This window comes from Parasteatoda tepidariorum, chromosome 9, assembly GCF_043381705.1.
Source record: "Parasteatoda tepidariorum isolate YZ-2023 chromosome 9, CAS_Ptep_4.0, whole genome shotgun sequence".
NCBI lineage: Eukaryota > Metazoa > Arthropoda > Arachnida > Araneae > Theridiidae > Parasteatoda > Parasteatoda tepidariorum.
The window spans coordinates 36,155,556-36,173,387 of record NC_092212.1 but is presented as its reverse complement, the minus strand read 5'-3'; the positions used below and the strand labels follow the sequence as shown (position 1 = coordinate 36,173,387).

At 28.9% G+C, this 17,832-nt stretch overlaps 2 long non-coding RNA genes across 2 annotated transcripts in view; one reads left to right on the top strand and one right to left on the bottom strand.

The window, feature by feature from the left end:
• Positions 1-17,832, top strand: part of LOC107457176 (uncharacterized) — a 272,758-nt gene that overhangs the window by 100,078 nt on the left and 154,848 nt on the right. The window contains exon 2 of the long non-coding RNA XR_001585806.3: positions 5,867-6,030. This is a non-coding gene — a long non-coding RNA (uncharacterized lncRNA). The remainder of the gene's footprint in view (positions 1-5,866; positions 6,031-17,832) is intronic.
• Positions 1-17,832, bottom strand: part of LOC107457182 (uncharacterized) — a 42,133-nt gene that overhangs the window by 2,913 nt on the left and 21,388 nt on the right. The window lies entirely within an intron of this gene.

Below are 17,832 nucleotides of genomic sequence, written 5' to 3'. Positions count from 1 at the left end.
TTTTTTTTTTTTTTTTTTTATTTTTTTTTTTTTTTTTTTTTATCAGAAATTGGGTTGAAAACCTGCAGCCGTCGAAATCTTCTGAACACACTGATTTTCTTTTCTTAAAAAATAGAAAATGTAAAATAAAAATAATAAAATAAAAAAAAATTAAATAAATAAAACATTCAAAATTAAAAATTTAGATTGCAAATTTGAGTCATCACTTTTAAATGCTTTCAAATTGCACAGATTCTATCGTAAGTCTATTTTGTTTCTCGATAGCCTTTTCAACAGTTTTTGCTAAGAAATTCTGCCCAAACCCAATTTTTAATGCGATATTACGATGCATGAATTTTGAATTTCAGTAATCACTTTTCATAATATATATATATATATATATATATATTTGTTAAATCAATTATTGGTAAAAGGGAAAATTTCTTAGAATAAGTGTGTTTTTTTTCATGAAAAAGTATTTTTTGAATGAATTCTAGAAATTAACAGTATTTAATTTTCTGCAAATATACTAATTTTTTTTATATAAAATTTAGTGCTAGAACACTAACATTTATATAAAAATTGTCATATTTGCCATCAACTTGACTAAATGGATCATGGTATATGAGAATTAAGTCATTTAATAAAATTTTAGTCTTATTTTTGTTCTTATTTAAGCAACTATTTTCATGCTCTAGGCTACTAAAAGCAACTATTTTGTTCCTTTTTCTCTGTGGCAACCCTGAATCATAGAAATGTTTTTTTAACACTAGAAAGACTGAAATACCTATATTGCCCAAAAGCAATCAAAATGACTGCATTGTGAAAGAATAACTAATGTATAAACAAATTTGAATAAAATTATTGTTTAATATGTTTGATATTATTTTCAGTTATATAACAAGTTATTAGTAAATATTAACGATAAAAAAATTATATGTTGTACAAAAAGTCACAAAATTCTAAGACATTGTGTCATCTTTGTTTTTCTAATTGAAATTAAAAAGCTGTCGTAATTACTTCCTTGGGCAAGCTAGTGTTAATAAAAAGATACTTATACTTAATAAAAAATACCGATAATCATATAATGAAATGTTCTTAAAAATATTCCGTTATTTTATTCATTTATATAAGGGGTCTATGAGGGGAAAATGTTCTTAGCCTAGCATTATGTAGCTTACAAGGAATTTAAGCTCCAAATTTATTCAGTCAAAGGCGTAACTAAATTACAGCGGTAAATTTAAATTATATTTCTTATTCTATTATGTTTTCTTTTAAAAGAAGAATGCCTTGTGTGAAAATTTTAGAAAATTTTTGAGATGTTCTCCAATAAAAGGAAATGAATAAGAATAAGAGAATTTAAGCATGCATATAATATTGATATTAAGCGGATGTTATTTCAGAAATAATCTGTAAAATATACGCGAAAATGTGAATTGATGTGCATTGTTTTTATTGATTTATAAGTAAACAAATCTAAAGTTGGCAAACGTTCTGAATGTAAAAGAAAAATACAATAAAATAAAAACTTAAACATAGTTTAATACAATAGTAAATAATCAAGTAGAAATGTCATATATTTACTTTTTGTTTTTTCGGGCAGAATTGCCAAGTAGGATAAAGGCAAAATCGCATATTTTTATCTGACATTAGAACATTAAAAATAAATAAGTTTCAGCATGTTCTGATACAACTAGAGATTGATATAAAATCTTCAAATATATTGTGTATTTTAAGTTTAAGTTTTTTACCGTAAAATTCATATTTGCCACAAAATTTAAACGGAATAAACTATCTGATACGCCGTAACTTTTACTGCAATATTCGCTGTTAGTTCACTGAATAACTGTAATTAAATAAATATTACTGTGAAAATTACAGTACAAAATTTTACGATAAAAATGGATTTTACCATAAAATGTATTTTACGGATAATGCACTTCGGGTATCAAAATTTTAACTGTAATTTGTCTCAAAATTTCTTGCAGTGTTTAATCACGGTAATTATATCTGTCCATTATGAGTATTATTATGTTTGAATTATGTGCTATAAATAAGAATTACTAGCAACAATTTTCTTTCAAAAATCTAAAATATATTATAGAAACATGGAATATAAATGCATAAAAATAATGTTTAAATGCAGTAAATACATAATAAATCATATAAATAATCCTTAAATTATTAAATGTTAAACCAAAAACGTAGACGTCAATAAATATTCAAATTGAAAAAATTGCTTTTATTCCATCAAATTAAGTCAAAATTATTTATAATCAACATTGTCTTTCTAAAAGTATATCTTTTCTCTATCAAAAAAGCAATTTCTAATTCAGAATTGAAAATTTCTTGATACATGAGATCTGCTCTTTAAATTGGTAATAGTTAATCGATAGCCTTATCTCATTAAACGAGTATAAAAATGATATTAATAATTTGTGCGTTGTTTTTTTAGTCGAATTTCGTAGATAAAAAATACGCTTCTTAATACTTAAGGAGCCTGACATTACGATCGATTAAAAAAATCCACGAAAAAAACTTGTACATAAATTTAAACGATTTCTGAATTTGACTTCTGAGGAAACGAGGCGTATGATAAATGAAATTTCCATTGCACGCGCGTCATTAATTTTGCTCGCATGCCAGATGCCAATTAAGATAAAGATCGATAATCATTTGAAACACTCGTTTATAATTCGATCAAATTATGGAAATAACACGTTTTACGGGAAACTGAGAACAACAACCTTAGCAATATCTGTTTTTATAGCATATATGTGGCATCGTTAAAGGTCTTAATGGACAAAAAGGATTTAAAAATAATAATTCTTTGTAAATATGATCGTCTTGAATCATATACTTAAGAAGCATTTTGATGCAATTTGTTTCCATTAGTTTTTTTAATTTTTTTTTTATTTAATCTAGCAGAATAATAAAAATGGATATACGTATGAACAGTTTTATTGCTTAGTAAATATATTAAAGCACCTAAACTGTTTTTACTTGAAAGTTTTTATGTAAGGTTTATCAGCCATGTGTTTATAGAAATAAAAGAATAGCAAATCTTGAATTATATAATGATGATGTATTCGGGAATGCGATCAAATACCCATGCATAACTAAAATCTAAAAGAGAATTAAATATTAATTTTTTTAATATAACTATTTTCTACCTGATAAATAATTTTAATTGGGTTATTTTTAGTCTAAATAAGTAGGGATCGAAAATTAAATGTACAAAATGCTTAGTGAATAGTGCATTGGAACTTAAAAAGTACAAATTCAGGTGCAGATAAACTTTCGCATGAATCAAATCTCGGATGGAGGGAATCTCGCTCGGGCAAAGTCTTGCGTACATAATGCATCGGCTAGATAAAATATTGTGAAACCAAAATCTCGCTCGAATCGTTAGGTATCGTGTAAATAAGTATGAATAAAATATTGAATGAAAAAAATAGAGCATCACGGTGGGAAGAATCTAAAAAGTACTAATTTTTGTAAGACAAAATCTCGCATGAATCAAATTTTGAATAAGCCGAATCTCGTATGGACAAAGACTCGCATGAATCGAATTTGGGATGAACTGAATATCATTTGGGTAGGACTGCACGTGACAAAATATCGTGTATACAAAGTNTTTATATATATATATATATATATACAAAGTATTTTTAATATCTGTATCAAGATCAGAATGAAACTTTTATAGAAAAAAAAATACATTTAAAGAATTATTGAATATCAAGTAGTTTTTGAGATGTGCTATATCTTAAATAAGACAATATTTTATCACATATTAAAAAAAACTTTTTTTTAATGTGATTAATCAAGTTATAATAATCTAGATACATTTTAAACACTGTTTTTGTCATAAGTAACTCAGAACAAATACAATTGTCTCTATCTCTCAAATTCGAACTTCAGAAGCTCCATCGATTCTAAACCCCTATTCAACATTTTTTTTTTAAATAAAAAGCATCCCTTAAATTAGCGAGCAGTCGTGCGGTCGGCTGTCTGTTTTTAATTTTACCGCCAGTAAAATAAAACAGCCGCACCGCGAATAGGGTCTGCAAATTTAATTTTAAAACTGGGGTTCTTTCGAAAACTCAATTTTATGCGAACAGGGGTTGCTTTTGATGTAAAAAAAAAGTCTCAGTGTTCAAATGTTCTATGAGGACTTGCTCTTTAGTGTTGCAACAAAAGAAAATCTCAATTCAATCGTAGATTTCTTTCAGTGGTAAAAGTAAAATCTTTAAATGACCCTTTGTTCTGAATTAATGGATTTTTTGTTAAAAAGTAAATACTTTCTATTAAATACTCAGCTTTAATATTAACTGAATTTATCATCCTGTGGTACGAATTTGGAGATCCAAGAGGTAATCATTATTATTACAGATAAAATTGAATAACAATTAACCGCTAATAACAAATGTAATAGATCTTGAATATTTCTTTCCTTTTCCTCTCTATATATTTAATAAATATATATTTAATGAATAATAGAGATGTCCTTCTTTTAATTGATCGATTTCATATTGATAGATCGACTTCCTTAATGATTTATAGATTTTATGTTTGTAAGATTATCGGCTATTTCAATGTTAGATGCTTGTAATAGTTGTTTTCTTCATTCCGATTGTAATTAAAAGCAGGTTGATATTTTCATGATCTTACTAAAAATACTTTTCTTTTTTATTATCAAAATTAGAAAGATTTATAGATTTTATGTTTACAATTTCCTTAGCGTTTCCAATGTTTTGTGCTCGAATTTCTTATTTTTTGTTGTAATCGCAATCGGAAAGCGGATAGATATTTTATTGTTACTTCTCATATTTATTATTTATCTGAAGCATTTAGAAGAAAAAAAATATGGGTTCGATTGACAGGCTTTAAAACAGATAGTTTTTGATTGACTAATCTCTAACAAGCAAAAAATGAAAGGGCTCTAATAAATTAGTTGCATTCAAATTATAAAAAAAATCCTAATTTTTAATTTTTCTTACAAAGTGTATAATAACAAGTTTTTATTGGTATGCGTTTAGTTCTAAAAATAGGAAAATAATTTAAAATAAATGGTAAAATAAATAGCTTAATAGTAAAAATAAATAGGGAAATAGTGAAATGAATGGTGAAAAAATGGTGAATAGTTAAATAGGGAAAATAAATTAAGTCTAAATATGCAGTTGCATTTTCATCTTAAAGTTCAAGTTCCTAGAATTATATATTGCACCATAAAATTATAAATTGAATTCAAAGTTAAAATATTTTTATTATACTACAATGAGTAAATACATATTGCAGAATAATATGAGTTTTTTTTAAAATATTTATATGAAGCACTGAGGATAAAAGTATGGTCAAAAGTACAAAAATATGATAAAATTTTCCATATTTCTTACTCTATGGTACTACAAAAATCTTTGTAATTTTCACTGAAGAGCTTTTGTATAGAATTTGGTAAAATTAGCAATCAAATATGGTCTTATTACATATGATAAAACGAGCTAATTTTATCATGATACCTTAGATCATGGCTTCAAAAATATTCATTCTGTTAAATTCACACTTTTTTTTCTTTTTTACTAAATGTGTGGTAATAAGAACTATAATATAAAGAACCAGAATTTTCAGTAAAATCTTACTGAAAAATACCGAAAAATGGTTTAAATACAGTATATTTTAGTTTTATTAACCAGAATTATGGTTTTTTAAACCAGAAATGTCATACAGTGCAGCAATTTTACCAGAATTTTTTTTCTCATTGCACATATTAGCGAACTTATTATATTTTCGTACTCTCTGTGCACTTAATACATTTTATATGGAAGCACACTTAATAAACGATATTTTATTTTGATTGAAATAAAAATGCTGATTTATGTTTCAGATATTTTCAAAATGAATCGAAATGGATGATGGTTGACCAGTGAAAGGAATATGTATGGTCAGTTTATGGAGAAAAAGATCTTGATAAGACTTAAACTTTATAAACAGAATCACTACAACTGGGACATATATGGATATACGACAATGATCAAATGAATTTGCATGGTAAACAATTTTTTTTATTACATTTAAAAAAAAATTTATTACTTATTTTGATCTGCCGTAACTTAGTTTATCGAATAGATGGTTTACATGTGAATGAATGATGATTAAAAATTATTTTTATGCATGAATATGGCAGAAATGAGCATATCCAAAATAATTGTAAGTATTTTCATATGTTTTTATTAAAAATATAAGAAAACTTAGCACTATTTGACACTTTTACACTTAACACTCTTTTTGAATCGACTAAATACGAAACAAATTCAAAACTAATCGTTTTTGCTTTATTGCACGATAAATTTTTAAACTTTATGGTTTTTATTGATTCCATCAAGTTTTTATTTCTTTCATGGTACTGAATAAGAATTTTCAATTAAAATCTGATTTATTTTAAAGAGAAAAGTTGCGGCTAGAATAACATAACAGAACTATTTTCATGATCTGGCACTTTTGCTTATCAAATTGAATGATAAAACATGAAATAGTTAATTTATTAAGCATGTATAAGTTTAAAAAGAAATTATCATAATAATTTTATTGTGGTTATTTTAACATCACGAAAAAGTTTCTTCGCCGTTATTTTAGGAAAGTTAGCGTGAGGAGAACTTGAAGAGATTAAAGTACTATTATTACGTAACTTTTGAAAATAAAGTTGGTTGAACATTAAACTATAATACCGATATTTCTAATAATAATAAAAATTTGCTGCAACCTTAATAATGAATTGCAAATTGAATAATGTTTTCATTCTATATAATAATATAATATAATTATATGAATAATGTTTTCAGCTATAAAATCGAGTTGTTTAAAAAAATACGATACTATAGCTCAACTTAGCCCCATATTTAGGTTTCAGCTAATTCCAACGATATTATGGTCCCACCAATACTCATTGGCCTTATAGTCATTTAAGAACTCAAGAAAGTTCTAGGACAGTCCTATCCATTCTTGATGATTTTGAGATTCAGCTCCTTACTTTGTCTCTTTTCAACATCCTCCAATGATCTTTTTTTTCTGGTCTTCCACGTGGCTTAGACTAATCAGGTTTTAAACCAACGATCTGTTTCCCAGCTCTGTTTTCATTCATCTGCTGAACGTAACCTAACGACTTTATTTTTCATATCAGTAACAATATCAATATCTTTCTACTTTTCCCTCAATTGTTTCTAGTTCTCCATTCACTTACCCACTACACTTGACTTTTCAGTAATATTTTTTATGATCATTGCTATTCTCCCTTAGATTTAGCAAACGATTCTAATCTTATTCATTAATATTACATTTTGGTCATCACAATTCATTGCCAGATTAATAAATAATTCGAATCCTTTTCACTTATGTCATATTATGGTCTTTACCATTCGCTCTCAGTTTAACAAATGATTCGAATCTTTTTCACTATAGTCATATTATGGTAATTACCATTTCCTCCTAGATTAACAAACGATTCGAATCTTTTTCACTCATGTCATATTATGGAATTTACCATTCACTCTCAGTTTAACAAACGGTTCGAATCTTTTTCACTGTAGTCATATTATGGTCATTACCATTTCCTCCCTGATTAGCAAACGAATCGAATCTTTTTCTCTAACGTTATAATCTGGTTAACACGTTCCAAAACGATGCACAAAAATGCCTCGAAAAATTCCGTTTCTCATTTTGGTTTCAGTCCCTGTTGCCATTCCATAAGGTGAAAAAGCCGTATCCTTTCTCCTCCACTTTTATCATTATTATTATTTTTGGCGAGTGTATCGAAGTGTGGTGTGTGTGACGGCCGGTCAGTAAATGATCATTGCAAGAAGAGGGAGAATCGAATAGAAAAAGGCGTAAAAAGGGATGATGTAGCCACACAGCTGTGGTCAGTGGATTCGGAAAGGGATATTTGGGCGGATAATAGGCTATCTACCCCCTTAATATCCCCCATCACTTCTATAATACATCGGCCTGTCATGGGAGACAGAGAGATAGTGGTAAATAAAAAGGGAAAAAAAGGTGATGCTTCTGTTACTTTTCCCTCTCTTAACTTTTCCTCTTCGATTCCGATAAAAACAAGCTAAGAAATAAGTGTATAATAATCATAATATGACGTTACTGACTTATGTTGGATAACATTTTTGTCTGAGCATGTTCACAATTAAGGAATGTATTTTTATGTGATGTTCACTAGTGCGACAATATAATTGGCTATGCTGTTATAAATTATTGGCTAAGCTAGATACTAGGCTAGGTTGTATATTAACCTTATGTATGGTTGGTTTTAAAATAAGTATGTTTTTTTAGAAACAAAATTAAAAAAAATTTTGCTATCAATGTAATTTTGTCCTTTTTTACCATGTTTATATCAACTTGCCTTCGTGTATCAGTGGAATTTTGTAATCGATTTTAAACTAACTTCCCAACTAGCTACAGACTTCAAATTTGGCACATAGTTCAGAATTGGATGACAATGTATGAAAATGAAGAGAAAGAAGGCATACAAAGTAAAATAAAATTAAAATGAAAGAGAAATTAATATTTTCGCAATTGTCTTTTGTTATCGATTCGATTATTTCAAATTAGTGTCACATGTCAGTTGAAAAGTTTTGTGTACAGTGAGTAAAAAAAAAACTAAGATTTTGGAAGTGAGAACAAAAAAAATTAAAATAAAAAGTAATATTTTTAAAAGCCACGTTTTTGTAGTGGAGAATAACAGTTAAAAACAAAAATTTTAGAAACGAAAAACGTGGTGCGCATGAAATACATAACAGTACATATACACATGCACATAGATTTTCTTACTCATACACATGCACATCCACATCCATAGATACATCCTCATACACATGCATATACACAAACATATTCCACACACACATACACATTCAGATACAATTACAATTACAGATATACATACACATATTCTCATGAGCACACATACACACACTAGTATAACATTACTGTTATGTATTTCATGAGCCCCACGTATTTCGTTTTTCAAATTTTTGTTTTTTAATTATTATTCTTCACTACAAAAACGTGGTTTTTAAAAATATTACTTTTTATTTTAACTTTTTTTTATAACTTTTTTATATTTATATAGTCTTATTGAAACAATGTCTTGAGCATAGTTATGTTTACTAATACGATATCTGGTTATAAGTCTTTTGTAGAAGTCTTCACTATTTTGGTTACTCTTTCTTATTCTAAAAAAGAAAAGCTTTAAACTCACTTACTTTAATTATGTATGTTAGTAAATGTTTCCTTCGAGAATTAATTACCTGAAGTGTTGGTTTAAACTTTTCCTTAGGAGCAAAATCATATTTGTTTTCCTTCAAACATCCAGGACAAAAAAATATTATTAAAAATCTCAATCATTCTTAATTTGCTGATCAAAAGCAATTAAAATCACTATTTATAAATGAGAATGCATGATCTAGTTGCCAATATAATGGTAAAAGTTTATTTTTCATAATTTTTATTTGCACCAAGCTGAAGGATAATAGTTTTAAACCAATCTGTATTTTTAATCAATTGCTTTTCATTTTTACAATCGCTTGCTTAGAAAAAACTATATTAACAGTTGAGTGCCATTAAAGCTACAAAATATTTGTTTTTGCTTTTCAAAGATAAATTAAATTAATTTTGGTGCAAAAAATATTTATCAGTTAAGTTCTGGAACACATTGCAAAACATAAACACACTTTTACTTTCTTTCTTTTAAAATAATGGATTTTTCTATACTCTTTTATTTCTAATTCCCTACCACAGAAACTTTTCACTAGTTCAAAACATTACTTATTGGCCATATTAGAAACATAGGCACATGATAATAGACTCAAGAAGAATTTTTTTTGTTGAAAAAACATGCATAAGACGAAAGACAAATGTTTGAGAAAATCAAGAACTGGACACAAAATAAGATATAAGCAATATAGCAAATGCATCAAAATAAGCAATGGTGTCATTTTACATAACCACCATTGGTTATGAAGCCGATTTTTGGTTGGTCAGGAACAGGGCGATAACTTCATAATGCTTGATGCTTGTAGCGATAAATTCATAATGCTTGTGAACATTATGCATTTTCTAAGTTATCTAAGTCATGGTTTATTAATTTTCTAAGTTATCTAAATCTAAGTTTTCTAAGTCATGGAGTTAACTGTCATGTCTGTTAACTGTCAACCAATTAACTGTCATGTCAGTGAAGAAAATATTCATTAGCTAATTCTCTTCGCTACCAGTATAATTCCAAATGAAACCGCGAGTGAATTTGCTAACATTTATAAGTGTGATAAGAAGTTATATACAATACTTTCGCTGTTGAGGGCCGGGACAGCTTGTTTGGTAGGGTCGTGGGTTCGATTCCCACCGGCTGAAGACTCAACGTGTTGTAAATGGTGACTGATGCACGTTAAATCTGTCGGGTCACAAATCCTCCAAGTTCCCATAACAAATCATACCTCTGGGGGTACTGATTCAGAAATTTCCTTGTCTTCTGGATTGGGCTCAAAATTACAAGGTTACGAAGTTGAACATTAGTAGTCGTAAACCTGAAAATTGGGCCTGCAGTTCAACGACAATTATAAAATAAAATACTTTCGTTGTTGAAAATATTGCCAGCTTTTTCTTCTATGTTTGTTTGCGTTGCTTTCATTGGGGAAAATATAGTAAGCCACATCCATGAAATCGAAAATATTCTTCAAGTTACAAAATATTTCACCAAATGTTTACAATTTTCAGTACATATTTTTAATAAATGTTAATATAAGTTTACTTTCATTTTCATAAAAGTAAAAAAGATCTCTATGCATTGGTAAAACGATTTGAGGCGTGCATGAATCATCATGATTTTATAATGTATATAAAATATGCGTGCTATGGAGTAATATCCATCTTGAAGAAAACAGTTTCCCGCCCTTTTTTTATCTAAAAAAAGAACATTCCAAAATTGCCATTCGCTGAGTTGGAATTCTTTTTTAAAAAGCTTTCAGCTCGCATATCATTTATGCTTAGGTAAACATTTTGAGTCAAGATACACATTAGCTCGTAGATACTCAACGTCGGGAAAAATATCTACATTCCTTCTGAAAAAGAAAAGCCAAAACACATCATTCAAATCTCCTCTTTGCTTTTAAACGCACGGAGAAACAAACTCTGAGAGTGTTTCTTCTTTTTTAAAATACTTTTCATCTATAAGACCAGCGCGAAAATAGCTAGTGCAGTTTATAGGCTTAAAAAAGAAAATCTCCAAATAATTCAGAACGGTCTTTTTCGCTTCTTTTTTAAAGGAGTACGTGTAAAAACCGTTTCATTACAGTTTGGCTAGCATCATTTCTTTCTTTCCGGTGGCATCCGTGCGAAGGTTACCATGGTAACAATAGAGCTTTGAAAAATGGCTTCGGAAGGCGCCATGTTGTGTTCCGTTTGGCAAACGTTTCTTCTTACGATGCTTACGTATGTTTGTCACGTGCCACAGATGGGCCAATGGGGCGTGCGGAGGACCGAAAACTTAGAGCTCTGGAAAATTGAACTTCCGAGACAATTTTTTTGCGTCCGCTAGAGTGGTCCAGGACAATAAAGTGACAGTTTATGTGAAGCTGAAAAGAAGATTTTCCTAAAAAACTTTGGTGGTATTTTCCTTTTATGATTTTTAATAAAGATGTTTGATATGGTGGTCAACATCAGGATTTGCAGCTAATGCTAACTGCCTCGAAAAATTTCAACAATGAAGTCATAACTTTTTAAACGTGATGAAAATTAATTTATATAAATAAATTCAACATTAAAAAAGTCTCAATATTTCAAACACAGCTGCTGCTTTGAACTCAAGTCAGCAATTAAGATTTCTATTAGCAACAATCAGATGAAAAGGACATTGTTTTACAGAGGGGGGTATTTTATTGGGCAGCTTGCTTGGGTAGCTGAATTAAATATGACCGTAAAAAAGTTCGGTAATATTATATGCTATCCTTCATTTAATTCCATGTTTATCTTTTGTCTGATTTATGTAGCATTTTCTCTGCATAGATTTTGTTAATGATGCAATAGCAATAGATACTAAAGTAATGATCAATGTGCTCGAAGTAAAAAAATCCTGTACATGCATTTTTCTGGGCAACTGAATTAAGTGATTCAATCACGTATTTCATTTAGAATCATAATGTGATTTTAAGACTTCTTTGCGTATTTATACCTATACAACTGATTCTTAACAATTGATACTAATATAATGATCAAAGTTTTCAAAAAATTAATCTTGACCACGCATGTTCCTGTACAAGTAAATTAAAGGATTTAATAACGTGTCTTATTAAAAATGCAATTATGTGATTTTATGACTTCTTACATATCTATACCAATACGGAATGACTTTTAGTAATTGATACTAAAGTAATGATCAAAGTACTCGAAGAAAAATTCCGACCCCACACATTGCTGGAAGAGTAACTTAAATGGCATATTTTATTTAAAATTTAGAATGCAGTTAATGAACATCTTAAATGTCTAAACCTATATTTGTGGTTTGTTAAAAAGTAAAGAACGTTTAGGTACAGGAAACGTTACAAACCATTTTAAACAAGAGTATAAAATGATTCACTCACTTTTAAACGTGTGCACATTTTAAGTATGAGTATAAAGCATAATTTATAAAGTTAGCACAGTCGATTTATAAAATTAATCTGTATTTTGTTAATCATCATGAAGTATACTTTATTAACACACTTTACATATATTTAAATGAGGTATTGTGAACAAAACATTAATAACTGAGAATTACTTAAGAAATCTACTTTTTAAAACAATGATTTTAGGACATAGGTCTCAATTTAAACTTGGGTAAAAAAGACGTTTGAAATGTGTTGCTGAAGCTTTTGAGAAATGCAAAACGCTGTTATAATGTTGTTTCGGAAATTTTGAAAATTTGTTTTGCTTTAGTATTTATTAGCATTATTTCTTTCTAGTATGTTATTATTAACAATTTTTAGTAATAATTTTTTTTCTAGTCAACTAGTAACGACACTAGATATGGTGGTCAACATCAGGATTCGGAATTAATGTTGATTGCTTACAAAAATGTTCATTGTTTTTTAAACGTCATAGAAATTAAATTATATAAATTCATGATTAAAAACTCTTATTATTTCAAACTGAAATATTGAGCTGATGCTAATTTCGTTTTCTCACAATTCGCCGCAGTGTTTAGTAATAACGAATATCTACCAAGCATTTTACTATTTTTCTACACTTCTTTATGGCAAGAAGCTAGTCTAATCTTTAATTTTGATTATATTAAACGAAAAAAAGTTAAAATCTTCTATTTCTCAAAGAAACAAAGGAAAACAACATATTTTTCTTGTGATAAACAATTTTAATGATAAGATCCTGGTCGTTAAGCATTTTAATGACGATAAAAAAAACAACTAAATTGCATTAGTAATTTGGCTCATAAAAAATCCTTTTTAAAAAATTTTTGCTAAATATAGCATACTAAGAACAAATAATTTCATTATTTTATAAATAAATTTGTTTATTTTATCAAACTCAAATTAATAATACTTGAAAAAGTTTATCTAGAATAATAAATTTCGTGAGTAAATGAACTGATTCATCCTTATCCTTCTTCCTTTACCTTGTCCTTCAGCATTTCAATTCTATTTTGCTTTCAGCATTTTTCATGATTGTGATTCCGAAAACAAACTGTTCAAATCCTTCAACTCATTTCCCTCCTCTGTGTCATAAAACTGAGACCTTCTAGGGAGCTTACTAAATAGACGAAACACAATAGTTCAGAGATAGGCATTGCTTTTGGCGAAAATTATACCCAAAAAAAGTGGTCGACTTTCTGTTACGATTTGAGTGCTGTTATCAAGCAAGTTTTTGTATCACATTTTCGAGAAAGATGCAATGCTCTTAAAAGAAAGGAGGAAGATTTACGATTTCGGGTGTCCTTGTTTATGGGACTGCTGCCACTTTTATATGTCCAAGTAAAGTACTTGCAAATCCTACGCGTTGCTTGGGGTTGAGTAAATGTGGGAGATACTTTGCTTATGGGATTTTTCTGTTAGAAATTTGTTGAGGTTTGTAATTTAATTGAATTAGATAGTGCTAGATATTAAAAGTTTATAATAATATGAACTTAATTCAAATTAGGAAATATTTTAGTTTCTAGTTAATATCAATAATTGTCTACAATAACGTTTACAACAACATCTTACAGCGTTTAAAAGTATAGACTTACAAAAATTAATATGAGGAAAAACGAAACTTTGAATTAATTATGAAATTTTAAATAACTATGGGTAAATACCAGAGGTTGTTTAAAATTTTACAACACTTAAAAATATAGACTCCTTCCTGTAAAAATTAATACAAGGAAAAACTAGACTTTTAATTAATTATGATTTAAATAGCTGCTGGTAAATACTGCAGATTGTTTAAAATTTTTCAATGCTAAAAAACATAAGCTCTCTCCTCCAAAAATTAATCAGAGGAAAAACGAAGATTTTAACTGTTGTTGTTTTTGACGTAAGCCATTCAGGCAAAGAGGGTTCGACTGTTCTTGTTTCTCAGGGGCGCCATCTATGGCCAAGAATTCGACTTCTGTCACACTAATACGTCACACCCGCTTATTTGGAGAGCCAATTAATTCATCCACATTCCTTCACATCCGTAATTTTGACCTGAATCAGACAACGATCTATCTTCAATCCAGTACCCCCAAAGTTTTAATTTGTTATGAGAACATGGAGGACTTTGTGACCCGACAGATTTAACGTGTACCAGTCACCAAAGTTTGGACAACTAGATATTAATTGCTTTTTTTCGTATTTCGGTATATCCCGAAACGTTTTACGTGAATTGAAAAAATTTTACATACAATTACAAAATTTGTTATTCCTAAGGAAATTCCATGCCAGAAATAGTTTTTAAAATTTACTTATTACTATTTTTATAATAATAGCAGAAAAAATTTGGATTTAAGGGTGTATAAATTTTTATATCATTTAAAAGAAAGTAACTTTATAAGGCAAAAAACAAAATTTGAACGAAATCGGTCAAATACTTCCTTAAAAATTTTAGACCGATTTCCTTCAAATTTCGTATTTTGCCTTATAAAATTTCTCTCTTTAAAAAGATACAGCAATTTGTGCACCTTAAAATCAAAAATTTTTCGACTACTGTTTAATAAAGTAATTATAAGTAACTAACCACTATTTTTTGTATGGGATTGTCTTTGAAATTGTAAAATTAGCATTAAAGGGTCCAAACTTCTGACCGTTCTCCTTCCTAAACTATCCACATTTTCCTGGTCGCGGCTGCGTTTCATATTTTGAGAAATCCAAAGCAGTCGTAAAAAAGGTATGTTTATGCAGAGAAAGATTCCAATATTGTAGCTGAAAATGCCGTTTACGCTAATTAATTATTATATTTAAAGTGAAGCCCTCGAATCATTAAAATGATTCTTGGTACATTAACATCCAATAATTAAATCCAAAGTTGCTTAGAAAGTTCTTCTTCTTTTTTTTTTTTTTTTTTTTTTTTTTTTTTTTTTTTTTNTTTTTTTTTTTTTTTTGCACACTGCTCTTTTTTCTCTTTCTATAAAATGATGTAATAACGGAGCTTAAATATTAACAAAATACTTTATTATGGTTTCAAATATTTTATTTTTACAAGTATTTTTATTTTTCTTAGTTCTCTAAAAAATTAGATTTTAAGATTCTTAAAAACAAAACAGAATTTTTTTTACGAAAAATAATTTGTTTCATCAAGATAAAATTTGCGGCCAGGGAGCATTTAGTCAACCTAAGTACCAAGAAAACCGCACAAAAAAACTGAGAATCTTAACAGCATTTTACGTCATAAGTTTTGCGTCTCGTAGCTCCATTTATCATTTCTTCTAACTTCTTTACCAAGATTTAAGAAGAAAAAAAAATGAAAAAAATAATAAGAAGAAATAACAATAAAAGAAAACTTTCCACAACTATCGACCGCTGAAATGACGCAGAAGCATATTTCACAAGCGCTGATGAGGGGGATCTAAAAGAGGAGGAAGGTAAGTTTTCACGACAAAGGTAATTTTCGATATGTGGGGGTGGATCCCTACCCCTCACCTCCGAATGTCACCACAACATTTGCTAAAATAGAGGGATGAGGGTTGAAATTAAAGAAAGTAACAACAAAAAACAAAAGAATAAAAACAGCGTCGAATTTCTGTGAAATATGTGGCAAAAAGGGGGTGAGGGGCATAGAATGATTTTTTTCCCTTTTTAATGTCCTATCATTTTAACACCCGGATTCCCTATGCGTATGCGTTAGAGGGGGTGTGGAATAAGGACGTATAAGTATGAGTTATCGTCTGAGGGTAGAGGGGTACCTAAATCGCTCAGACGAGATTTTAGACGCTTCTAAAATGGAAGGTAATTCATCAAAAAACTTTCGTATCAAGAAACAGAAGTGGCAGAAAATTCGAGGGGGGAAGGTGATACCAAAAGTTCTATTTGGCGTTGTATCAGTTCGCCAATGTGACAAGTTTTAGATGGACTATATACATTTTTTTTTTCAAAACCAACCCCACTTCTAAACCTTATATTGATGGATGACACGTATATATATTTATATACGATAACTTCTGACGATATTTTCCGGAAAGAGGGGGGTCATGGTCGGAATCGTGACGTAACAAAAGAAAAGAGGGGTCGTTTATGGAAATGAGGGGTGGAGTTGTATACACCCACATGTAGACTCAGGAAAATCAGAACGTCATGCAGCAGCAGATTCCCTTCTTCGTTCCTGGTATTGAGTTTGGGAAAATCTTGATTACAGAAATCTGATACGGTTGTCAATAACACGTGGCGACATATCGAATGTTGGCGAACTTTTAGTTTGGACGAGGGAAGGAAAGGAACAGGAAGGTAAAAGGAACGCTATTCTGAATTTAAATAAAGGAAGCAATATTGCCTTCGTAGGATGTCATGACCAATTAAATAATACTTAGGAAAAAGTTGACATAGGACAAGAAAATTACAGTTTTTTTTTCAACTTCTATTTGGCCACCCACGTTTACTAATTTTTCAAATATATTTTTACGGTTTATATTACAATAAAAAATCGAATTAGATATTTGTAACAAAGAGAAAATGGAAACATAATTGAATAGATTACGTATGGTAACTGCTCTAAAGTGTAGAAATTAGTTATTTTACAAACTATCTCATTAATGTACAGATTAGGTAGGATGACAAGTAAATGCGCCAAAAATTCTTTTCATTTCTCAAATTACCCAGCTAATCCACAAATTATTTAGAAATTTGGATAATCTGCAAATTACCTAATACTAGATATTGTTAATGTACAAGATCTTTTATAGAGCAACGGCACCATTTTGTTTGCTTAAATTATTTTAAGGACATTTCTTTAATTTTTGCGATTTGAAAAATTAAGTTGCTATAATCAAACAATCAACACATAAGTTGACTGAATCTATCATCAATTACATAAAAATATAATACAAAGAATTAGATAGTTTGAAATATTATAGCAATTAAGAAAAATAACATAACGTCATTTATTTATTTTTCTGTATCTAAGGAATGATTTTAGCAGAAGAAAACTCAAACCTATGATTAGAATTCGAACAATACAGGGTGATGGAAGATCGTTTGATATCATGATTTTGGACATATATTTTGGGCTTTTTAAGTCGAAGTTTAGGGATGCAATTAGTTTTCTCAATATACGATGGACTACACTGATAAGAAATTTGATAAATGCCCCAGATATTAACATCAGGATTAGTATTTCAGGGTTAGTAAAATT